This window comes from Arvicanthis niloticus, chromosome 6 (assembly GCF_011762505.2).
Source record: "Arvicanthis niloticus isolate mArvNil1 chromosome 6, mArvNil1.pat.X, whole genome shotgun sequence".
In the NCBI taxonomy this organism is placed as follows: domain Eukaryota; kingdom Metazoa; phylum Chordata; class Mammalia; order Rodentia; family Muridae; genus Arvicanthis; species Arvicanthis niloticus.
In genome coordinates, this window is record NC_047663.1 from 40,349,877 (window position 1) to 40,376,916 (window position 27,040).

At 43.3% G+C, this 27,040-nt stretch overlaps 1 protein-coding gene and 1 pseudogene across 2 annotated transcripts in view; both read left to right on the top strand.

Annotated features, from left to right (window-relative positions):
• Asic2 (acid sensing ion channel subunit 2) overlaps positions 1-27,040 on the top strand; it is a 1,035,978-nt gene that overhangs the window by 365,805 nt on the left and 643,133 nt on the right. The window lies entirely within an intron of this gene.
• Positions 11,611-14,011, top strand: LOC117710724 (prohibitin 1 pseudogene; annotated as a pseudogene). The gene has a single exon (XR_013110762.1). The product of XR_013110762.1 is annotated as a prohibitin 1 pseudogene (transcript).

Consider the following 27,040-nt stretch of genomic DNA (forward strand, 5'->3'; position numbering starts at 1 on the left):
GCTGTCTCTTCTGCATAATGACGGATAGGGGTCCATCTCTGTGTGCTACCCTGCGACCGCCTTTCTCTCCACTTCATTTTGATTTACTCTGGGCACCACTCCCATGTGGCTTTGCACTGGTTGTTTACTGACATGCTGCTGCACCCCATGCTGTCCTCGATGGGGTCGACCTAACCGACTGGGTCATTTCACCAGAGTGATGATTTTTCATTTTTGTCCACTCATTGGGTTTCTTTGTTCTGCTTTCTGTCAAAAGGCTGATTTTCAGCACTTACCTGTGCCCCGTTGCTTACATTATTACTAAAGCCTGGAACTTGGCGCAGGTCACTGAGCTCTTGTTTTTGAACCACTAAACATTTGGCATTGGCTACGTAAAACTACCTCATCACTTCTTCATTTGAAAAATAAGGATCACACTCACTCTGCCTTTCTGAGAGACGTATTCTATGAATGAAACGAAGTAGTAGATATTAAAGGCTTTGGGAGCTACAGAGAGGCCATAGAAATTGATTGTTGCTGAGTAAACAGGTTTGCTGGCATCAAAGAGAACTCAGCACCTCCTCATGCTTTTATTAATTCTGCCCCTGGAGCTTCTGTTTTCTCTCTCCAGATTCTTTACAGAATACTGCAAACAAGTCCAAGCAACTATTTTCTTTTTAAATGTCTCTTTTGGCTTAATTGAATGATGCACACGCCTGCTGGCTGTGTGGCAGAATTCCTTTGAAGGGACCAGTTTGCAGACTGGACTCCAACCAGCAACTAAATGGAGCCCAATCAGCCCAGCCTTGAGCTTCTATGGAAAGTCCATCTTCTTGCTCATATCTGTCCCAACTCGGGATTTGGTGTCTTACGGCAGCTCCCTACTAACGGCAATTTCAAAGCATTTGCTGAAGGCCTCAAACCCCACTTGCCTCTGCCCCGGCACGAGGCCACCTCTCCCACTGCTCACACTGTGAACACGTGCATTTATTATGACAGTTTTCAAGCCGGTTGGCAGTGAAATGTCTGGTTCTAACCAAGCCAGCATGTTACAACAAGCTCCTGGCAGATGTGGAGCAGGCATCTTACGAAAGGACACTTCCTTGTAACCTGCAGGAGGGAGCTCTCTGCAGCTGCTTGGCTGGGATGGCTCACCACTGTGGAACTTACTGGCACGCTTGGGCCACCCCTCAATGTAATGCCTCCCTTGACAATTTGGGACCTGCTTCATCAGGCTGTCCCTTGGGATCCTGGTCATTGAAGACTCTCTGGTCCATTTTCTTTGCCATCTGCCATGACCGCTTCCCCTGAAAATGACATCTTTTGTTCCTAATACTTCAGTTTGCACACTGAAAGCAGAAGGACTTATCTATCACTCTATATGGGTTACTCCAACCATGTCAAAAAACCAGAGTCTGGTTTCCAGTCCACTCCTCATCAACATTTCATGGAGTCTCTCCCAATAAAGCTCAGCAGACGGAGCTCACCCCTGGTTTTTCTAGGTAGGCTAGGCTCTGGCCTTTGTGATCACTGAGGCTTCTCTGCCAGATTGACAACTGACGTGCCTTGTACCATTATTGAATAAAAATCTCCCTCTATGTTTTTAATGGTGACTGGGATCTCAGTAATAGATGTCATGGGTTGCTGGTGGCATGCATGGGCATTCCTGCTCCTGGCCTTGGCTGGTCTCTCTTGCCATCTGGCACACCCTCTGACTCCTCCTTTGTTGTAGCAACAAAGGCCTCTACAGACGAGAGAGGAGGGGAACTGGCCCAGGGTGCTGCATTTGATAAGCAGACCCCAGTCTTCTCTCTTAACTCCATCTTCTTCCATTGCTCACACCCCGTAGAGTAGACACGAGTTCCAGGGCTCTGGTTTCCCTTTCTCTCTGAGTGATCATGATGAGAGTCAGCATAGAATTCTGTTATTATGAACATTTCTACTTGGTTCCTTCTAAGACACTATCATCCCCCTATCTTAGCTCCTTTCAGGAAGTAGACTAGGATCCACCCTGAAACTTTTGGTGCTGGGGAGGAGACGTCTACTGCAAGAACATCTTTTCACACTTCTGAACCACCCCGTGCCTGGCAGCTGAGGGGAGTGGGCTTCATCTCCTGAGCACCTCTGTTCCTCACCTAGAATCCTGGAAAACACTGTGAGCAGAATGTCCTCTGCACAAATAGATGATCCTCTCCTACCCCTGAAATAATGAAGGTGCAGTCTCCGTGCTCCAAGTGGCTTCTTACGACTTAGGTCACTTTATCACTCCCTTGAATAATTACTTGTAATCAGCTTACTCCCTAGGATAATGAGATGATAACGAGATTATAATATAGGATAATGAGATGATAATATAGGATAATGAGATAATAACTGGAAGATGCACCATTTGTTAAGCATCTTTACTAAGCCAAGCATTTTATCTTGACTATTCTATCTCATTCCTACAGGGTCTCCTTGAAGTAGGAGAATGACTTGCCGCTAAGGGTGAGTGTGTCCTGCAGGGATTCATGGGTTAGAAGTCTCTTCTCTAGGGTGACAATGTGAAAGGTGGCTGCTCTGTAAGAGGTGGAGACTGGTGGGAAGTGACATTGGAGATATCACTATCTGGAGGTATTGATAGAGCTCTCTCTTAGGGGACCTGGTTAATTCTCTTAGGAAGTGTACTACTAATCACTTTTTGTCACTGAAAAAAAAATCACTGAGAAAACTAACTTAGATTGAGGAAAGTTTTATTTTGTCTCGCTATTTCAAGGGCTTTAGTCCATGGGCACCTGGCTCCGTTGCTTTTGACCTCTGACAAGGCAAAAACCTGGACTACCACAAGGGCAGTCCCCCAGTGATCTACTAGAGGTTTTAATACATCTCATTAATGCTACCAGCTGACAAACAAGCCTTCAGCACATGGCCTTTGGGGACACATTTCAGATTCAAACCATGAGAAGGGAGTTTTTGTCAAGGCATCTCTGGCTTCCCAACTTGCCATGAGATCTCCCCTTCTTGTGTGTAGTGACTCCATAATACTGTCTACCACATTGTGGTCCAACCAGGAGGGCCATCCCTGGAAGCTGAGCTGATAAGGTTACCTCACCTTGGACTTTCAACTTCCATGATTGTCAACTAAAACATATTCCCCCAAAACCTACCAGTCCTTGGCCCACCTAGTTTTAAGTATTGTATTAAATCAGCTCAAAAGTAACACAGGTGTGTATATCCTAGAAAGGAATCGCCCACAGCTTAGGTAAGCCTCATGTTCTCCCAGCTTAGAGAGGACTCTTGGGTCCCTTGAGGCCAGGGTGTCAGGGAAGTGCTATAGACAGAACATGGAGTATGTGGTTCCAGGAACTTTAGCAATCAAATCTCTGTGCCCCAGCTCTAGCTGGGAAAAGCTAGCCAGGCCTTGCTGGAGTAGAGAACCATGAGTGGAAGCCAGTCTCTCTATTTCTACTTGATATGGACTTTCAATACTCTGTGAATTGGCAGTGTCCCAGACAGACTTGGGCAGGTGCATCTAGCTCACTGTCAGCATGCTGTGCTCACAGCCTAATCCCACCCCCCTCGTCCCTTGGTTACTTTCGTATATTTTAAGCAAGAAGAAAAGTGTATTTTTCCTTCCTGCATTTTTTTTTTTACAACCAGTTGGTGCAAGGGCTGAAAGCTGTCAGAGCAGTAATGCATTGCATCAAATTAACATATTCTTCTGAAATGGTAATTACACCCCTTTTGTGCGCCTCTGAATGCACGGTTTTTGAAGTGTGAATGAGGCGCTGACACCAGAGTCTCACTCTAAATGATCATTATTAGTGCATCTGTCCAAATGATTCACGGGAAATGGCTGGCAGAGGTTTTTAAGTTGAGAGGAATTTAAAGGTGAGCCACAGACCTCCTTTAGAAAAGTTCTCACCTCGGCTGTTTGTGTGTGTGTGTGTGTGTGTGTGTGTGTGTGTGTGTGTGCATTCATTCCTTCATACCCTAGAACTATTTCCAGTCCATCTATGCTGCAAGAGTCAAGTTTCTCTGCACTGAGTGTTTGTTCTACTGAAGTACATGATCAGGTTAGCAATTCAAAGGAAGACATCCATCTTCCCCTTCAAGGTCCTAGAAAAAATGACAGACTGTCCTGAGAGAAGAAGACAGAAGAAAACTCTGAGTGTATGTGTTGGTGCCAAGAGATGTAATCCCAGAAGCTGTCTTTAGGAGGTAGTTGGACAGAGCTGACGGCAGTGAGTACATTCCAAGTTTAGAGACAAATAATTGAACAAAGGAGAGTAAATCAAGGTTCCTTGCACAAGACTTTGGCAGTTCTTAGAAAGCTGGGTTTTTATTTTAAAGGAATGAAACACCATGGAAGGTTTTAGAGAAAGGATGAGAATGCTCAGGTCTGCTGCAAAAGATCTTCAAAGTCTCTATAGGGGGATGCATAGAAAATAGAACAAGGCAGAAAGAAGCCTTAGAAGGCTGTGACTCCAGTCTAAGTAAGGCATTCAGGCTGATGCAGAATGATGACTGTAGAGATGGAGACACAGGTTGGCTCTGACAAGAAATAGAATATGAGACAAATTACCTAGGGCTCTGGAGAAGCTGTGTGGCTAAGGTGGTGAGGCATGGTGATCTTGAGGGTCTCTGTGTCACACTGCTCTGAGCTGACTTCTCTTCTGCTATTGTTCCTGGGGGATGTGCTCCCATTAGAGACAAGGTTGTTTTGGTTTCAAGGAGGTGATGTCCATCGGAACTGGTTACTGAAAGAGTAGGGGTACTGTTGAAAGGAACAGAGATGTTCCACAGCACTCTAAAGAACCAAGGAACACAGATAACAATTAGGTTCCAGGGTGCTGGAGAGATGGCTCCGTGTGAAGTCCTTACTGTGTAAACATGGGAAATGGAGTTTAGATCCCTCAAGAGTGGTAGTGTGCACCTGCATCCCCAGCACTGGAGGGGACCGGGGGGGACAACACAGGCAGATCTCCAGAATTCACTGGCCAAATGGACTAATTGGATCAATGAGCTTCAGCTTCAAGCTCAGTGAAAGACCCCCTCTCAAGAAACAAGGGTGAAGAGTATGATACCTCATGTCCACTCTAGCCTCTGTATGCCTATGCATGCACTGCCCACAACAGCATCAGTAAATAAAACCAAATTAAATAATTACATTCTAATAACAAGTCACCAACTAAGAAATTCTTACATACCTCTGCACCTGCCTTTCCTAAGTAAGAAGACACAGCTGTCCCAGGAGAAACACAGTATGAGCATGAAAGTTCTCAAGTTCAGGTACATAGAAAAAAAAAGGGGGGGCTGGGGGAGAGGGTGAATTGAGATTCAGTAACTTCATTTTTTTAATGGCTTTACCTTTGCCACCGAACTTCTCCATGTCACATTTGCAGCAGAAATGCTGTATGTTTCTCAAAGGAAGGTGGTGTGTGTGTGTGTGTGTGTGTGTGTGTGTGTGTGTACTACTTTGCTTCTAAATTTCTTTAGATCAGGTGACTCTACAGCTTTTCTGATCAACCATGAGGCTCCTGCATTACGCTATGAATAACCCAACCATTCTGGTGCTGTACTAGACCTGAAGAATAATGAGCTACAAAAAAAAAAAAAAAAAAAAAGGGACAGAATCAGTCCTTGTAGAAGGCGCTTTTACTGGATTGTATGAGACTGCCATCCCCTATGCATGTCTACTTATAACCCAGGACAATGGGCTATTTAGAAACAGAATCCACAGTATAATCAGCGAAGAAGCAGCATACTACTTTAAAGAAGATCCTAAGTTGACTGTTACTGGTGTCCTTGTATCAGGAGGGAAACTTAGATGTAGATGCTAAGGGGAGATGGGCAGGGGAGAGCACACTGTGGAGTGGAGAGAGGTACACAGAGAATCCCTGTGTACCTGTGTGTAGGGAAAAATAACCAGACTTTTGAAGCTACAGATTAACATTGTTGAGACTGCTATTCATCTCTAGATGCTAGGGAGAGAGAGAAAGAGAAAAAGACTGTAAGAGAGACTGACCCTGCTCAAACTTTAATTTCAAAGTGCGAAGAGGAATGAGACATAAGCTAATCTCAAAGTATCTGAAGGAGTTAACTGTACACCTGCAGATATGGAAGCCAGAAATTCCTGTGCAGGTTATGATCAGTGGGCACATACCTGGTCATATCAGGTCTCTCACACATACAGTATACATTCACACAAACAAAACACATACATACACAAAAATAAAAACCAATGCTTTTTGTAGGTATCAACGCAGTAAATTCTGGATGTGGAGCATAGGCAAGCATGGCAGTTCATGACTGTAATCCAAGTACTTATATTTAAGTTAGGGTGTCTCTTGTGGTGAAACACCATGACCAAAAGCAACTTGAGGAGAAAAGAGTTTATTTGGCTTACATATCCTGAATCACAGTCCACTGAGGAAAACCAAGGCAAGAGCTCAAATGGATCAGGCACCCGGAGGCAGGAGCTGGTACAGAGGTCGTGAAGGTGTCCTGCTTACTGACTTGCTCTTCATGCCTTGCTCAGCCTGCTTTCTTATAGAACCCAGGAGCGAACCGGCGGTGGTGCAGCGGCTAAGGCGCTCGCCTGCAGAGGACGCGGGGGCCCTCTGTGCTCTCCCATTTGTCTCAAGGGGGAAAAAAAAGTTAGAACCCAGGGCCACCTTCCCAGGAATGGCCCCGCCCACAATGGGTTGGGCCCTCCCCATCCATCACTAATTAAGAAAATACTCATAGGCAGAGTCATAGTGACCTGTCCCCTGAACCTTTACCCAGATGATACCCTATTCTGAAAGATATCTGTACTCCCCCTGAACACCTATGCTCCTGTGTCATCCCTTTCCCACATCCTGCATTTTTGTGTTTATAACCCCTGGGTTAAAAAGTAAAAATTATGATTTGATAATTTAAAAAAGAGAGAGAGAGAAAGAAATAAAAATAAATAAAAAGAAAAATGAGGGAGAAGTTGGAGGGGAGAAAATGGGGTGGGTTTTAGCAAAACATGTAATACTTGTATGAAAATCTCATTCAATTAAAAACTAAAAACGAAGGCACTGAAAAACTGGGGTGTGACTCTTAAACCAGCTGTATGTTACAAAGTTTAAATTTTTCTTTTGCTTTTTGATTAAATAATTAGTTTACTTTAAAAAAAGAAAATACTCTAGAAGCTTGTCTGAGGTCAGATTTTTTTTTAATTGAGTTATTTTTCCTTTCAGATGTCTTTAGCTTATATCAAGTTGACTTAAAACTAGTCAGGCTAACCCGAGAGTCAGAATCTGGAGAATCCCAAATTCAAGGCTAGTCTAGACTACATAGGGAGATTCTCTGGGAAGAACAAACAACAAATCATAAAAGAAATGAAATTCTTCTGTTAGCTTGATCCCAGGAAATGATAGAGACAAGTTGGGGTGTAGTCTGGTGCAGTGACATATGCCTCTAATCCCACTATTCAGGAAAGAGATTGAGGCATGAGGGTTGCAAGTTCAACTCCAGCCCGGCCTACATGGGGAGTTTCAGACCAGACTTGTTTCTATAGCAAAGCCCCTCTTAGTTGAAAAATAAAAATAAAAAGGAAAGAGAAAAGGGAGAAGGCAGAAGGAGGAGGTAGAACTTGGGATTTGCATAACACTGGTTTGGGTTCAGGTTCAAGGTCTACCACTTATTAGGTAGACATGAAACACTATCTTTCTGAGCTATTTTGTTTTAAAAATCTGAAATAGGGGGGAAATAACACCTAGGACACAGAATTGTAAGAAAATTTTAAAATATTCATTTTGTGATCATCTAGGATTTGAATGGGTCAGATCTCTGCTCCTGGAACTGAGACAGTACAGAAATAGTCTTCCCCTGCAGAAGCAGCTCCACCCCAGTAGAATTCAAACGAAACCCAGGGCCAACCAGACACAGAAGGAGGGGTGCCAGCAAAGGTGCAGACTTCAGAATTTTCTAAGTGCTTGTGACTCCTGGTGCCCTGCTGATCTCCCCTCTGATCTCCATGTTCACCTCTTCTGCCCATCCTCCTTCACTAGCATGGACTAGGAGACCCAGGGGCTGTCTTACACAATGGGATTGAAGGACTGGTGCTGGGCCCCCCATCCCTCATTGTAACCCCCTCCCTTCCATCACTGTAGGCTTCCCCACTTACTGAGTACAGTAGAGGCCTGATGGCTAGAGATGGAGGTAGGAAAGGCTTGGGAGGGCAGGCAGAACCAGAATCACACAGGGTGGTACCAGTTTCATATGGTTGTTGTAATGAATGACCCAGTGGCTCACAACAGCACACATTAATTCTCTTGTACTTCTAGAGATATGAACTAATTCCTAGGAGCTACTACTATCCAGGCTTTGGTGGGGCTGGCTTCTCTTCGAGGCTCTAGGGGCTGATGTGTCTGTTTTCTGCATTAACTGTCTCATGATTCCTTCTTCATATTACTCCAATATGTGGGCCTACGACTCTCTCTCCTGCTGTTGAAGCTGATGTCTCAGACTCCCTTTGATAGGTCCCTTTGCAATCTCCTGGTTCTACTTGACTAAACCTGGACCTCCTCTGTATTTTAAGATGATTGACATAGCCTCATCTTCAAAACCTATGTTGTTATATAAAGTGATAGACCCACAGTTTCTGGGGGTTCCGATGTGAGCAGCTTTGAGAAACTATATTATTCAGCTTCCTGCTAAAGTTGCAAAGAAAACATTTTCACACTCAAGACTTTGAGGGAAGACTGGAAATAAGAAAGACAGCTGAGTTAGAGACCATGAAGGCTAGAGTCTGGGAGAGTTGAAGCTTAAGACAAGTGTTTTGAAGATAATATCAAGAAGAGCCAGAAGACCTGAGTTGTAACTTTTACATAGTATTAAAGACAATTAGTTAATACAATTGATCAAATGCAATTTAAATTAAATTGGTTTTTCTCCATCAGTGGGTTTCCACCTCACATGGAGTAGTTGGTCCTTTGGTCTCATTTCAAAAGCTGAGACACACTAGCTAGAAGGCCAAGAAAGGGGGCATTGTCGGTAAAGTTAGGAGATTACAGGTTCATTTTAAAGCACATGACTAGCTTGACTCAGAAGGGAAGGTAGAAACGGTTGAAGGATTGTTACATAGGATGTTGGGTCATGGGGGAAGGAGGCTGTTTGGTTAGAAGAGCCAGGGAAGTCATGAAAAAGAGGATGAAAAGGGAAAGGAGGTTTGTGGAGATGAGACAGGTGGGAGTGGGGTGGGCACAGTAGCATGGCTAGGTAGATTTTCCTCTGTTCTACATCCAATAAGCAACAGAAGTGGCAGTTGCAAACTGCACCTGGAGAGAAGTTTTGAGGCCACCAATGCAAACAAATGGATGGTGACTTTAGAGCTAGAAAAATAGGTGACAACAGTTGGGTTCTAATAAAATATGGGCAGCAAGGATCAGATACCTCCCTCTGTTCCAATCCAAAGCCCCACTAACATGAGTGTAAAGAGATCTTCAACAAAACAAAGACAAAAACCAGGAAAGAAATGAAAAAAAAAAAAGAGAGAGAACTTTGGAACAAATGGATAAGTAAAATTTAACTTTCATACCAGAGAAAACTGAAATAAAATTTCCATAAGGTGCTGGATCGATAAACAAGAAGCCTTCCAATTGCATTCCGGAACTCTGTAAACAGCTCTGGAACTTGAGGCCATAAATGCCATCCCAAATGGCAGTCTAGTTGGAGCCAAGCAATGTGCAATTGGTTGGAACTCTGTAAAAGAAGCCATTAGACCTGCAATAGAACCCCTCTAGCCAAAAACTAGCAAGTTTCCATTTTTACCAAGTGAGAGACGGAAGGTTGGCTCTTTAGAGAAGCTGAATCAAGGGAATTCAGAATTGGAAAACACCACGCACAGCTTGGGAAGAGTGGGGAGTGCAGATTACTGTACCAGAAACTGGTAGAGAACAGAAAGCCACGAGCCTTTTGACAGGAGGCTGGAGAACAGATAAGCTAACTCACAAGAGAAAAACCCTTATAGAACCAGACAGGTGAACTTCCCTTAGTAACCTGGCTTGCTGGCTGCAGGAACACCTGCTGGGAGTATAGCAAGGGACAGACACAGCACAGCGCATGTATAGGAAGCTGCCCATTGTCTATGTAGTGTCTTGCTGCTGCATACAAAAGGATGCCATGCACTGAACCACCTGAGTGACACCACTAACTGAAAGACAGAATGTAGAAACCCACAGAAAGCAAAGATAATATGGAAAGGAGAGGAGGGGAAACTAGGAGGGAAAGCCATTCAATTTATATTCTGAGAGAGATCTAAAATCATTGAATCCAGGAAATGGGAATTACATTGTTTGTTCTTTTAAAGAACAAAATTTCTCTTGCAAATTCTGAGTCAAAATACAAATTTCTACAAACACACACATGCACAGATGCACACACACATGTACATGTGTACACACACAAATGTGCATACACACACACACACACAGAGAGAGAGAGAGAGAGAGAGAGAGAGAGAGAGAGAGAGAGAGAGAAACACAGTGGTGGACTTTGGCTCAGCAGTTAAGAGCACTTGCTCTTGCAGAAGGCCTGGGTTTGGTTCTCAGAATCCATAAAGATGCTCACACTCATCTATAACTCCAGTTCTAGACAGTCCAACAACTTCCCCTCCTGACTTCTTCAGGCACTAGCTACACATAGGGTGCACACATACCCACAGAGAAACACTCATACCCATAAAAATAAAGCAAATAACTGTAAAGCTATCTTTAAAGTTAGTAAATGCAATGATAAAAGAATGGACAGAACAGGAAAAGAGAATAAACTAAAAAGTACTTCAGAGGATAAAAAGTCTAATCTAGTCTAATCTAAATCTGAGAATCTTATCTAAACACTAGTCAGAAAAAAAATCAAAACAGAATAGTATAGCTATTCAGACTTAAGGGACCTATTTATGCCCAGCATAATAAATAAAAATCATTATGAAATTTCATAGTGAATTAAAACTCAAAATACCAAAAACTACCAGAGAGAAACATAAACACACGCGCGCGCGCGCACACGCGCGCACACACACACATACACACACACACACACACACACACACACGAAGAGAGAAAGAGAGAGAGGGAGAGAGAGAGAGAGAGATCACAAAGGCACTAAGGTTATCAACAATAGTTGTCCCCTGAGCCGGAGGACATCGGGGAAAGGCCTTTAAAATCTGGGAGGGAAGCACTGTGCCTAAATTTCTATGCATAGCTAAGATAGATAGATAGATAGATAGATAGATAGATAGATAGATAAATAAATAAATAAGAATGCCACAACATGTGTCTTTTACTTCAGATGTGACTGGGATATTGAACCTTCATTTAATGAGATGCTATAATGAAGAAAAAGAGAGACAAAGCCAAGGGATATTTTATACACACACACAGTGTATGTACTTATATATAATTATATATTATATAAAAAGGTATAATTATGTTATTTTATGTCTGTTTTCATTATATATAACATATATAATATGTAATAATATATACATATATAATAAAAACATCTAAAAACTGATTTTCTCCACTTCCATGTGTATGTGCTCGCGTGCGCAAGCTCACGCGTGTGTGCACATGTCATTCGTGCCTCTGTGATGCTAAAGGTTGCACCCAGAGCTTTGTACATATTAAGAAAGCCCTCAAGAGAATTCATGTGAAGGTGAGTGAAAGCAGGTGTGAGTAAATGCAACAGAAGGAATCATGGCAGCCAAAGTGTTTGAGTCCATCGGAAAGTTCGGCCTGGTTTTAGCAGTTGCAGGAGGCGTGGTGAACTCTGCTTTATATAACGTGGATGCAGGGCACAGAGCTGTCATCTTTGACCGATTCCATGGAGTACAGGACATTGTGGTAGGGGAAGGGACTCACTTTCTCATCCCTTGGGTACAGAAACCAATTATCTTTGACTGTCGCTCTCAACCACGGAATATACCAGTCGTCACTGGTAGCAAAGATTTGCAGAACGTCAACATCACACTGCGCATCCTCTTCCGGCCAGCGGCCAGCCAGCTTCCTCGTATCTTCACCAACATCGGCCAGGACTATGATGAGCGGGTGCTGCCATCTGTCACCTCAGAGATCCTCAAGTCGGTGGTGGCTCGCTTCGATGCTGGAGAATTGATTACCCAACGAGAGCTGGTCTCCAGGCAAGTGAGCGATGACCTCACAGAGCGAGCAGCAACATTTGGGCTCATCCTGGATGACGTGTCCCTGACACACCTGACCTTCGGGAAGGAATTCACAGAGGCGGTGGAAGCCAAACAGGTGGCTCAGCAGGAAGCAGAGACAGCCAGATTTGTGGTGGAAAAGGCTGAGCACCAGAAGGTGGCTGCCATCATTTCTGCTGAGGGTGATGCTAAGGCAGCTGAGCTGATCGCCAACTCGCTGGCCAAAGCAGGCGATGGCCTGATTGAGCTGCGGAAGCTGGAAGCTGCTGAGGACATTGCGTACCAGCTCTCCCGATCTCGGAACGTCACCTACCTGCCAGTGGGGCAGTCAGTGCCCCTCCAGCTTCCCCAGTGAAGCCTCCTCTGCTTCACCTTCTCAGGCCAACCAGGCCATGGTTTCCAACAGTTTGAACAACGCCTTCCTTCTATCCCACCCCAGAAATCACTGTGAAATTTAATGATTGGCTTAAAGTGAAGAAAATAAAAGTAAAGCCACTTCAGATCACACACACACACACACACACACACACACACACACACACAAGCACTATATATGTATTTGTATGTATATATTATTTATATGTATGTATTTGTATATATAGTACCTGTGTATATGTATATGTGTGTGTATATAAATAAACACACATACATACACATATACACATACATCCCATACACATACACATACACATACACATACACATACACATACACATATATACATGTGTGTGTATGTGTATATGTATATAATGCCTTCTGCCATTGGGCTACATCCCCAACCCCTAAAGCAACTTATTCTTATTAGATAAAAAAAATCTGAGGAGGTTATGGAATGTTTCTAAGGTGAAGGTAGCTGGAGGTTGTAGGTCACCTCATTGTCCCCTATGTCTGATACATAGATAGATTTTATATTTCTGGAAGTGAGTTTGGTTTGTGGTTGTGGTGATATTTATACAAAGGGAAAACAAAAACTTGAGGTGATTATCAACTCTAGGAAAAACAAAAGGTTGTATAAGAAGGGGAAATAGAAATGCAGTGTATTGCACAGAAAGACTATGGGATGCAATTTGTGTTATTGTAATTAATAATGCAAAATATGACTACAGATATAACTAAAAGCCATACAGTTATTTTGGAAGTTGCAGGCATGATAAGAAAGGAGTTCATATGTATACATAGGCGAAAGCATGCATGTATTTATAGGAGTTATGAGAGTTTAAAATCTTGTGTTCATTTTATTTTGTATAAGGCTATTTTGCCTGCATAAAAGTCTGGTCATCACATGCATGCAGTGCCCATGGAGGTCGGAAGGGGGCGCCAGATTCCTGGGAACTAGAGTTACAGATGAGTGTAAGTCGTGTGAGTGCTGGGAACCACTGAGCTATCATCTCTTGGGTCCTCTTCTGAAACAAAATTTCCTACTCAGAGAGTCACTAAAATAAGTATGTGTACATTAAATAGAAATAGAAAGACAGGTTTTTGAAGAAACTACTCGGGGATTTAGATTGTTCGTCTCTGGGGAACAGAACTAGTGGTGTGTGTGGATGGGAATGAGGAGTTCCATTTCTTATCTTAACCCTTCAACATGTTTATACTCAGTCTCTTGCAAGGAACTACCACAAACATGGCTGCTTCAAACAGTCTGCATTTGTTCTCCTTCACAGCCTACTTACCTGTGGTTAGAATTCTGAAGTGGGTTTCATAGGATGGAGCTGAGGTGTTAGCAGGATTCTGCTCTACCTGGAAGCTCCAAGGGGAGAATTTTGTTCCCTTCTTCCATCTCCCAGGAGCTGCTGGCATCACTTGGCTTGTGGCTGTGTCCACAGTCTTCAGAGCTGGTGTTTTCAAGGGCCCCTACCCCTTGTCTTCACATGGCCTTTTTTTCTGTGTCAGGCCTCCCTCTGGATTCATCTTAGAAGGATACATATAATTACAATTCCCAGCCCAGTGGAAAAGCCAGTGTAATCTTTTCAACTTAAGATCTTTCATTTGACCGACCACATCTGCAAAGACCCTTTTCCCAAATAAGGCAGATGTACACAGGTCCCAGAGGTGGTTATTGCTTTAAGAACTATTGCTTAGGCATTGACATTTAAAATGCATTTTTATATATTTATGAATAAAAAGTTAACTAATAGGAGGGGTGGATATAATCCATTTTTTACTATAATTATCAATGAGAAATTACAAAAAAAATCTTTCAATTCAGCATGATGCATGTCTGTAACATTCTGGAGTAATGAACATATGTTACTCGAATAAAATGTTAATCTGTGAGAGAGAAAAAAGAGAGGCAGGAAGAAGTATTTTATGTTTTGGCTGATCCACATTTGAAGCTAACAAGTTCTACTCCTTTCATTTTAAATACAAACCCTAGGCAAGTCTCCAGTTGAGTGACACTGGCAAGTCTCCAGCTAAGTGACACTGGAAGTGTTGTCCCCAGAAAGACATATGTGTGGCACAAACACACACCTACTGAAGCCAAGAGCACAGGCTGGAGAGAGATGTCATGGGGTTTTAACACCGAGAAGAGTGGCTTTTCACCCACCTAGAGAGCCATTTATTCTTGAGCTGTAGCCTAGCTACTCCCTGTTTTCAGCTATTTTCAAATTTTCTGGGACTTTCTAACCACAGACAGAAACATCAAAGCCCAAAGAGGCTTTAAAGATCATTGAGTCTAACACAGTGCATCCAAGGAGGCCCAGAGGGGTGAATTCATGACTTCTAAAATAGCAAAGTCAGGACATGAATTTGGGATTTTGGTGACCAATGGCTGGGACACATAACACTATTCACTTCTTTATAAATCTCTTTCCTGCACTTCTCTGGAATTTAGGAAACTGTGGTACCCAGGAATCTTGGAGAATAGAGTACCCGGGGCATAAGGAGAAACAGAAATACAAACTGAGAAGTTAGTTGTTTAAAAAAATCTGCATCCGGATGAATCAAAGACTTAATCAACTAAGTATGTTCAGGTACAATTCATCTACCGTGGAGAGGCAGGCAAGATGAAAGCAGGAATCTTGCCCTTTTAACCTTCAGGTCCTAGTGCCTTGCCTGAAATACAGAGAGTGCCCAGGAAACATTTATTGACTGACTAAAAGACCAACTTTCCTAGGTTTCTTATGGGATAGCTGAGTTCAGCCACTGAGTAACTAGGTAAATGTGTCTGAGATGTCTTCATTCAACAGACCATTGTCCCTGAGAAATGTTCTAACTACACTGACCAACCTCACTGATGTTCTGATATCCATGAACAGGCAGCCTTGCTCATAGGAACCTCCCAAACCTTTCATCTGGACAGGGTCTTTGGCCATCTGAGGCATGAGTTTAAGTGTGCTAGTGTGTCAATCATAACAAAAGCTTCGAGCATCCCTCTACCTAGAACCCCATGATGGAAACCTTGAAGATGGCTAGGTCATTCAAATTTAAATCTCAGTGAGCTGTCCTTTAGGATGAATCAAGAGACATAGTCTTCATCCTCTGTTCACAGAAAAGCTTGTCCTGGCATGGGTCCTTCACACTAGCACTTTTCATGGTTAACACTTCGTCTTAGTCAGGGTTTCTATTCCTGCACAAAACATCATGAGCAAGAAGCAAGCTGGAGAGAAAAGTATTTATTCAGTTTACACTTCCACATTGCTGTTCATCACCAAAAGAAGTAAGGACTGGAACTCAAGCAGGTCAGGAAGCAGGAGGAACTGATGCAGAGGCCATAGAGGAAGGTTAGTTACTGGCTTCTCCTGGCTTGCTCAGCTTGCTTTCTTATAGAACCTAAGACTACCAGCCCAGGGATGGTATAACCACAATGGGATGGGCCCTCCCACCCTTGATCACTAATTGAGAAAATGCCTTACAGCTGGATCTCATGGAGGCATTTCCTCAAGGGAGGCTTCTTTCTCTGTGATAACTCCAGCTTGTGTCAAGTTAACACATAAAACTAGCCAGTACACACTTCATGATTAAATTATTGTCATCCACTGTCCAGGGAGGCAAAAGGGGCTCACTCTAGTTAAGTACCTACTGTGTAACAAAGACTTGGTGCCCCCCAGCAGATGAAAGAGCTGGAGCTTCCCATATCTCACATGTGAAGACTGAGGTAGTTGAGCCATATAACAAACCTAGTGTGTTTTCCAAGGTAAGATACAAACTCACCCTCTTAATCCCTAAACCTGAGTACTCTCCATGATGTTATGTTGGAGTGGCATGTCACACAGAAGGTGCTGCCTTCCAGAATGAGCAGGTTTCCATGCCAAGAGAAGCACCCTGCCCAGCTGGCACAGCTGAGCTCAACCCTAACAGCTCCTACCATCTGCAGAGTTTCAGCTGTCGATTCAGCAAATTGGCCGCAGGCTGGGACAGTGATGGGGGAAACCCATACACCTTCTGATACAGCTAAATGTGGAAGTGCAGGCAAGATGACTCCTAGTGAGGGGACATTGATGGGGAAAGCTTGATTGCCATCTTAATCTGAAGGCTTGCTAACTGATGAAGTGACCTGCAACTATCTCACTCTGACAATCTCTAATGACTGGGTTGATTAAAATGCATTATCTAAGGCTGTGCTGCAAGGCACATATCAACACAAAATGTCAACGGCTGACCCTGCTTAGGAGAGAGTCTATATGTCAAGATGCTTGAACCCCACATTAAACTATTTTCAAGCCAGGCTAGATTCTGGGTTGCTTAGTTAGGGTTTTACTGCTGTGAACAGACACCATGATAAAGGCAACTCTTATAAAGGACAACATTTAATTGGGGCTGGCTTATGGGTTCAAAGGTTCAGTCCATTATTATCAAGGTTGGAGCATGGCAGCATCTAGGCAGGCATGGTGCAGGCAGAGCTGAGAGTTCTGCATCTTCTTCTGAAGGCTGCTAGTGGAAGACTGACCTACAGGCAGCTAGGATGAGGGTCTTACAGCCCACACCCACAGTGACACACCTACTCCAACAAGGTTACACCTCCTAGTAGTGTCACTCCCTGGGCCAAGCATATACAAACTATCACATGGGTCAACGTCAGAGCTCAACCTGTGGCTTAGGACATAGACCCTGACCTTAATTAATCTTGCTTAGGCAAGATCTGAGCTGAGTACCATATCAGAAGACAATGTTCTTTTAAAATTTGCATCCCAAGGGTGACAGGGCTGCATTAAAAACCATAATAGGTCACAGGAAAGGAGCATCAGTGGGTAGCACAAAACTACCCCATGCTTCTGATAATGGGACAACCAGATGGAGAAGTTAGTACACAAAGAATGAATAAAGGCAGAGTAGAAGGGTATAAGATGCCATTTACTTCCTATCAGCTATCATTTCCTTGTTAGCCATCATTAGCTATTTTTTGTTGTTGTTGTTGTTATTGACTGATTGTAGTCAGGTGTGACTATATCCACCATAGTTCAAGGCATGGCCTCTCAGATTGTTCACAAAAAAAAAAAAAAAAAAAGCCTAGAATTAAATAGTGTGATGAAAGATTGACTGGAGTTTATTCACCTCCAGTTCTCCAGACTCAGCAGCTGCACCCCAGCCTCTCTTGTTTCTTTTCTATCGCAATGCATAATTGCATCAAAAATAATGTCCGAGTCCAAGCCAACTGACCTCTGTGGGAACTGTACATCAAAATGACAGCCCCTCACAATGACACTAGGATCTTTCTGTCTCTCTCACTCTGACAACTACTTTTAAAAGTTATCATTGTAGGGTTATTAATTTTATAGCAAACCTTAGAATTTTCCTACAAAATTATCTATTCTTCTTAGCTGTGGGAAGCCAGAGTCAGAATCCCTAATGGACATTAGTTTCTTCATAGTCACTTGAGAAGGAAAGTCGGGATACGAAGGTCAAGCTATTAGTCAATAACCTCCATCCCCCAGACCACTCAGCTCCTCAGCCTGTAAAGGGCTGTGCTACTGGTGGCAGGTGACCATTCAGGGTCTGTAACTCAGATTTACTCTCCCTTCATCTTTGAGCCTGTTAGAGCAGACCACAATGCTAATACAAGCAAGAGCTAACATCCATTAATAGCTTTACCATATGTTAATGTGCTAATAGTTTGCTAACTGGCATCTTACCCTTTTCTGCTTTGCCTTTATACGCTCTTTGTGTACTTAATTCTCCATCTGGTTGTTCCATCATCAGAAGCATGGGAGAGTCTTGCGCTACCATGGATGCTCTCTTGCTTCCCCTTGTGGATTTTAATGCAGCCCATATTTAGTAGGACCTCGTGGGAGTCATCCTGTGCAACTTGGTTGAGGGTGTGTCCCTCTATACCAAGTTCAATTTTGTTTGGCTTTAAGAACTAGGGATCGCAGCAAGGGGTTGTTTAATATCTCAACTCTAAACAGGCTCACTATTGTAAATACCAAATCTAAGTGAAGTCAAGGTCAAAGTTACAAACGTTATGAACAGAAAGCTGCCCCCACCCCAGTCCCAGGGCTGAGGGAAGGCAGTCAACGTTGCCTTTTCCTTGTGTTGATGGGAGGAATTCTTTCTCATCTACCTGCTTGCTAGGGTCTTATTTTAGTCTAGGTCTCCTTTTGAGTCCTCTGCCTAATGTGAGCTTGAGGAGCCACGGTGTGTATTCAGTGAACTATGAAGAACTTCTAACGACTCAGTTTTCGTGGTTGTCTTTTCTCACTAATGGAGATCCGCATTGACAAATACATGTATTTTATCATGAATGGCAATGTCTTCTCCTCAGGAGTGTAGCAGCGTAGCTATGTAATCTGCCGGCTTGCTGAAAATGGAAGCTTTGTGGTAAATTATAGACATTCTCTTCGAATTCTAAGTTCATGGTACAAACTTAAAAAAAAAAAAATCCCCATTTTAAAAAACGCATTGAAATCTGGAAAGAATGAGTGTGTGTTAATAAATAGTAAGCTTGTGTCCATATCTGGCTTTGACTTGCAGTCAAATCCTCACTCGACCTGAAACCCACACCCACATCCTTGTCTGTATCTGTGTTTCTGTCTGCACTTTCCCTGCAGAGGAGAGATGAGAGGCCTTCCTGTGGACATGTGGCTGAGAAACTTTATCTACTCAATTGGCTTCCTTAGGACATCTACCAACCCTACCTAAAAAGACCTCAAAAGTCCCTCTGGTACCCCTGGCTGGTGCCTTTTCTTGAACCTTACTCAGACTGTCTATGATGGCTGGTACTGGGGAAGGACCAGATGAGAACATCCTGTTCTCTGCTGAACAGTTCTCTCACCTTCTATGTCTGTTTGGGAGATGTGTGTGAGGAGCAAGGGAACTGACCCATACTGAGTAGGAACCCCAGTGTCTTGGATGTATTGTTTCCCTCCTCTGGGGTTTCCTTTGTGCCCCTGCTGTACAGAACTGACCATCTTTTCTCATGAACTTCTTGTGAAAGAAAAAACAGCAGGTTTTGTAGGTTCAGGGCTTGTGGCTGGAGGTGATCTTAGGACTACTCCATTGGCAGGAATACCAACTGTTCGTTCCTTCTCCACCAGTCACGTGCCTATGCCTTTGGCTTCAGGACAGACTCCTTTGGGAAGTTCCAGTTCTCCTGCTAGTAGCACAGGAAGTCATCGAGTCTCCCAACAAGAAGGCAGTGCTTGGCTCCAGATTTTCGCAAAGCTAATTGATGCAAGATGCACATGGAGCAGAAGGGAGGGGGCGGGTGGCTTCCTCCCCACCCACCTGGGCACCAAGATGAGTCCAAATGGCCATCTTCCTTTGCTGCTGAGACAAGAAGAGCCCATCCCTGCCTCTTCTTCCTTTCTTCCAAGTTACAGACCCCCACTCAGTCTAACCTTCTTACCTCCTCCATATTCCCTCAGAACGACATGGCTTTCTTTACCCGTCTACTAGACTGTTGAAATCACATCTGAATCCTGTGCAGCAGGCTGGCAAGAACCAACCAGCTCCCATCCATCCCTGGTGATTTTACAGTAGAAACCAAAGGTCTTTTCTTAGAGCTTCTCCCCTTTGTTGTCATGGTTACTTTCTGACTATGACAGGGCCATGTACCAGCAGGAAGACTGAGGACAGAACTGGCTGTCTTGAGCCTCAGTTTCCACTTTAGCATAAACAGTGAAGACTGGAAATGATATCTGATTGATTTCCACATGCTGGGCAGTTTTCAAAGCATTCTCCAGGCACAGATTTAGTTTATCCTCTGAGCTGAGCAACACCAGGGGATAAATGCTACTGTTCTCTGTACTGTGCAACAGGGATGTGTAAGCACAGCAGCTGTGCAGACAGACAGAAAGGCATAAAAACAGGACTGACAATTTTAACTTCCTTTAAAGTTATTCAAACTTGAGTGGCGACATTAGCTAGTGGAAGCCATATCAGCAGTGTTTGAGTTTCCTGGCCTCTTCTGGATTTATGCTGCAGCCTAAATTTCACAGGCATCTTAAAAACCTGTATAACAAGACATTTCCACAGGATCTTCATGCAAAAGACAGAAACTAGGCACATAGCCAAAGAAACTCGGGAGAAAAGAAATGTTGAGGAAGTTGAACTTAATGCAGGAATATGAGCAAAACACATTGAAAGCCAGGAAAGGGCAGGGGGAGCAGTGAGCAGGATATAAAGTGAATAAGTAAAAAAAATTAACATTAAATTTAAAAAAAAAAACACTGAGAGTATTCTTTCAGAGGGATAATACAATAAAGGCACGAAGAAGCAAGCAGCCCACTGTGCAAGGTAAAGGCAGAGCCAACAGAAAGGCGAGGTGCTGAGGATATCTGTCAAATAACTCCAGTACATAGCGATGGACAAAGAGGGGATGAGGGATAAGATGGCTGAGGGAGCAATTTAGGGGCTGTAGCATTTGATCCACAAGAGCTCCAGTAGCCAAGGTTAGACCAAAAGAAATAATCTAAGGAAGCACACTCTATGCTTAGGTGCATCTCTCTTTGGAAGGGCCAGAAAGTTCCAGGTAACCAGGAAAAGGAAGGACCAACCAAAATGTGACCCAGCGACACTTCAGAAGAACAGGGAACTAGGATCTATTGAACTCCAGAGAGGTAAGGAGGTAGTGTGTTACACGAGCAGGTGTACAAACCTCTTACTGACAGTATTAGAAGCCAGAACATCAATGTCTTCACATTTATGACAGAAAAGGACTTTTGAATTTATCTGAGACAAAGCACAACATCAATTAATGATCCAAACTATCCATCCATCTATTATTTATTGGTTTGTCTGTCTGTGAATTCATCCATCTATTCTTTATCTATATGTCTGTCTGTCCATTCGTGGTTCCATCCATCCATTTATGCAGTGATCCATCCATCTATTCACCCAATCTTGGTTCTATACAGAAATATATCACTAAGCATCGATCCATCCATCTAGGTTGCATGTCAAAATATACCATTGAGTTCTAGGAGCATGAAATCCTTTCTAGATTTGCAAGGACTCATATGTTTTCTTTGAAAACTGCAGGTATTGAAGCTGATCCAAGACGAGAGACTGGCATGCACTCAGTAAACACAGTAGGGCTGCAAGGTAAAGCTTAAAAAAGTGAAAATAAGCCAAGGCTGTGAAGTAGGTGATGTTCCCAACCTGCAAAACACAGAGTACTTCAGCTACTAGGTCTGCAGTTCAACCCCGACTATGATTCGCACCGTGTAACAAACATGTTGTCATTCTAAAAGTGGATATACGTTGGGCACGGTGGCACCAGACCAATCCTAGCACTCGGGAGGTAAAGGCAGGAGGATCAGAAGTCCGTAGCTACTTAGTGAGTTTGAAGTTCTCCTGAGCTACATGGTGTCTTAAAAAAAAAAAAAAAAGACTTAAGGAAGTTTGACAAATATTGACGAACCTGAGATTTCTGTAAGAAAACTTAGCACTTTTTTTTTAAATGGCAGCTATTAAGCCTAGAAAGCTGAATTATATTAGAAAATAAATAAATCCCAATAAATCTCCATGGTTATCAGTACTCCATGTTCATGCAGCTCTACTGATGTAAACACTGATTTGATTTAAACAAACTGAAATAAAATGTTATTGGAAGCAAGGATGAAGGGGCTTAGAGGAGATAGCTGGAAGTTCCTGACTCACTCCAGAAACCAGGAAAGAGCAATCAAACACCACAGAAAAGTAAAGAAGCACCTACAGGGGCAGAGAGGGGCCAGAAGGCTCTAAGTGTGTGACAATCAATGCACAGGGAACTCGGACATTTACTTTAAGAATTTTAGTGACTTCTTTATTTTAAAGAAACTTATGAAGACGTTACTTTGAAACTTACCTCTTCTAAGTTATGCAGTATTAAAGACTTCAACGAATTTCCTCAGGGAAGAGAGGGGTTGGTTTGGTGAGACGGGATCTAGTAGAAACCACCCCCCACTCCCCCACTGATCATGACCTTTGAACTTGGGACCTTCCTGCCTCTACTCCCAGAGAGCTGTGCTGGATTTCAAGCATGAACCTCCATGCCTAGCATGACTTGAATGAGTTTTTAAGAAGCATTAGCTCTTTATAAAATGAATGCTCAGAAACCTGGCAAGCTGGGCTGTTTGCGAGGCTTCCCAAGACTGACATTTTCACTGGATGATTAAGCAGTTGAAGTGTTGTTTGTTTTGTTTTCTGTGTCTTATACACACTGGAGCACAAGCATACATGCAAGCACACACAGAGAGACATGACCACACATGCATATATGTACACACATTTGCACAAACACAGAGTCATGCATATTATACACACATACACACACAGAGAGACACATACACATGCACAAATACATGTTTGCACACATACAGAGACATGCACACACAGAGAGGCATGTACACACACATATATGCACACACTATACACTCTTGCACAAATGCAGAGGCATGTACACACATACACACAGAGACATACATATGCACATACACATGCTTGCATACCTACAGAAACATGCACACACACAGAGGCATGCACACACATATATGCACACACACCACACGCTCTTGCACAAATACAGAGGCATGCAAACATACACATATATACACAGAGACATACATATGCACACATACATGCACACACACATGCTTGCACACCTACAGAGACATGTACACACAGAGGCATGCACACACACACACTCACACACACATACACACACACACACATCACAGCTGTATAAACTTACACATAAAGGTAAAGGTTTATAGCCCCCGTTCCAGTCTTACATGCCCTATTTGCTAAAACCATTTGGATCATAAGTCAAATTTCATCTGTTCCAATATATCACTTTTGTAATTTTACTACAATACACATAAATCCTTAAAGATATATTAAACTATTCCCCATGTTTTGGAGCTTTCACTTGAATGCTAACACCATGTACATGTCATTCATTTCATGGAGACCTGTCCATATTGATCTCTGAAGGGAAGGAACATTTGTATGTATTGGAGTTCTGTGGAGATCTGTCCATATTGATATGTGGTTCTGGTTCATTCATTTTACTGTATCCTATGAATGTAGAAGGATTTATTTTCCTTCCAGCTCTCTCCCTGCCAGTCAGTGTGGCAGAGAATGTGCTTCACAAGCCCCACGCTAAGCATGTTCAAGAGTGTCTCTAGTGTATGCACCTGGAGAAAGCATTTCTAGGTTACATTTTCATTTTACTGGGTCACTGGGTCATCATTGTTTTTGAAACACTATTAAGTGGTATTTTCAGCAGATTCTAGTTCCTTGGGTGATAGGCTGGCATAGATGGGCCTACTGGGCATGGAGCTGTATCTGAGATACCATCTGTGCGGCTGTCACAACAGCCCTGGAGGTCCCATCAGAGGCAGCAGTTAGGACCGAAACAAATACACACGTTTATTCACATTCTTCTTAGCGGGTTGGCATTGACATTTAAAGGGATGATGAGGTCCTTTTCCATTTACATAGGAGTGGAAAACACTAGTTAGCATAGGGCTCCAAAGAGGAGGGAAGTTGAATGAGGCAAAATGATAGAGCACAGAAGCTCGGCAAGGAAGGTCACTGGGATGAGCTGAGGTAGACTCAGCATCCCTTCAGGCATTGTCAGTATTTATAAACTGCATCACACATGGAATTAGAGTATGGAGTAAAAACATACTATGAGAAATAATCATTCTCTTCCTCCTCCTCTTCTTCCTCTTCTTCCTTCCATGCATTCCCCTTCGGTCCTCCCCTTTCCTTCCCTTCCTCCTCCTCTTCCACTCCCTTTCCTTCTCCTTTTTGTTTTGAGACCTTTTCACTATGTAAGCCAGGCTGGCCTTGGAGTTGTAAATGCTGGGATTACAGGCCTGTTTCTGCCATGCCTAGAGGAACCATTCCCCTCACAGTTGACATCACGTGGGATATTCCTCTACATACATGTACCTTTCCAAAGAAACAACTCTTGGCCTCTGGCAAGTGTCTCATTCTAAACTATTTCATCACTGTCCTTTCCTCTCCAAGGAGACTCTAGACTCAAGAACTGTTTGTTATTCCTGAATCTACCTAACGCCCATGACTCAGGCCCCTTATTCAGAAATAGTCATCTTTCTCCTAAGAATGCCAGCAAAAATAAGTGTCAGTTAGTGGGAACTACTGGGATCTTGTAGGCAGGGACAGGACCTTTCTCCTGGCTAGTGTGGGGAGGAACAGGAGGAGAGAGAAGGGAGCAGAGCTAAGCAGAGGAGACTAGAAATAAAGGGAACCCCATTGTCCTTGAGCAACACAAAATTAGCATCTGGCTCTTGCCCCACCAGCCCAGTTGAGAGTCTTCCTCTATCCCAGTGTGATTCATCATTTGGACCTCTCTGCTTGTCCCTGGCATCATCCTTCTAGACTTTATAATGAACTTGCTTTTGTTGAGTTATCTTGAAGAGGTTCCTTCTCCTTCTAACTCCAAAGGAGCAGCCAGACTAGGAGGAACCAAAGAAAAGGTAAACGCTGAAGTTGGTGCACAGGTGTGGTTTGGATTTGTCTGGAGGTCAAGCGAGAGCAGTCCAGGCAGTGGGGACAATGGGAATGAAAACTTAGAGGCAAAAAGCACCAACACGGAAAACCACAAGATGCTCAGCATGGCTGGACCACAAAATTCCTGCACCTAGGCACAGTTGAAAGGAAGGTTAAGCTGGAGCATTTCCTCGTTTTCCTTTCAGGATAAATCAAGGCTCTTTCTTTTGATAATGATAAACCATCAAAAAGAACACTTACTAGTTTTTTGTTTTTTGGTGGTTTTTTTTTTTTTTTTTTTTTTTTTTTTTTTTTTTTTTTTTACTATATTTGCTTGTTTATTTATTTTGTGTATGTGTATGATTGTGAGTGTGCATGTGCATTGTGAGTGAGCATATTATAAAGTGTGTGTTCATGTGTATTTGCTCGTGTGTGTGTGTGTGTGTATGCATGAGTGTGCGCATGTGTAGAAGTCAGAAGACAGTTTGTAGATGGTGGTTCTCCACCTTTGATACATGGGTTCCTAGGATTGAACTGAAATCATCTTCAGGCTTGGCACCTGGAAGCAAGCATCTTTATCATCTGAGGGCTCTTACTGACTCCAAATAGGGCATGTTTTAGTAAGAGAGACTCAGGTTTTGCAGACTCCAGGGTAAGGTATCTAAGTTTGGACTAGGAGCTACTCAGGCTTAACTCACCTGCAACAGCCCCTTTCTCTTTCTCATAGCTGCTGTAAAAGAAATGGCAGACATCCTACTGAGAATCTGCCTGTGAAGCTGAACCCCTCTCTTTCCCACAGGAAGCTTATCAAGCACCGTAAGCAATCAGGGGCTGCACGTGGCACATCTCATAATGATGGATGTGCATTGACTAAAGGACCAAACCTTTGCCCTTTCCCTGCTTCCCAAGAATCAGAGGCACGCTGACTGCAAGCACTTCCTATCCGTACTCATCAACCACAGGTCCCTCTTCCCACTCCCTGAAACCTGTAAGAGGCCCTGCACTCCATCCCAGGGGCCTGAACTCAGTCTTCACCACCTAGTCTTTCTGTGGCATGCATATCTATTCTAGTAGATATCTTACCCTCGAAGGACAGTCTGCCCAGTGTCCCTTTGAAAGAAAACTGGAACCTGAGACCTTACTAAAGTTAAACCTTGGCTTTTACTGAAGCTTTGAATGGTCAGCTGCATAGCCTGAAGAAGAACCAGAGAGCCATCACACACCACACAGGTAAAGAGTCTTGGAGATGCTGCAGTGCACCCCTGACTTTGTTGGGAGAGAATAAGGCATTTGTTTGGTAACTCCCATAAGAGGTTTACACTGCAGCAACTAGAACCCTAGGGGCAGACACCCCCAACTTCAGCCCTTCTTAATACTGCACTTTCTCTCAAAACCCAGCTTTAAAATCTGGTAGTATCAACCTGGAATCCTAGAACTCTCAAGGTGAAGGGAGGCAGATCAATCAGGAGTTCAAGTTCATTCTCAGGTACCTAGGAGTTTTGAATCCAGCCTGGGGAGCATTTGACTTTGTCTCAAAAAAAAAAAATAGTTTTCTATCAAGAGCCTGTACTTTCACTTAGAGAGAGTTCCATACCTGTGACCTTTATCAAGCTGTGCGTGGCTCTTCAGATTCTCCAGATCGGGTTCTAGATTCTAAGCCTTGCTTCAAAGGACCTGCTGTGCTCATCCACTGCCCCTGCAGGACTCTCTTCTCTTGGTCTTCTGTATTACCATCATCCATTTGATCTTTTCACACCTGGCATTGCCTACAGAGATTTGTCTGGCACCCCGAAGCCAGTTCTGATGTATTCCACATGTGGAATTCTGCTTGCATGCTTCCACACTGTCCTGAAGACACATCAACTCTGGTTTAGCCCTGCTCCATCACACAGCCCAAGGCCAACTGGCATGCAGGATGCTCCCACCAGAGGAGAGAGGTCAACAGATTCAGATGCTGACAAGTTAATTTAACTCATCAAGATGAGACCCAGGACAAGATGGGACAGA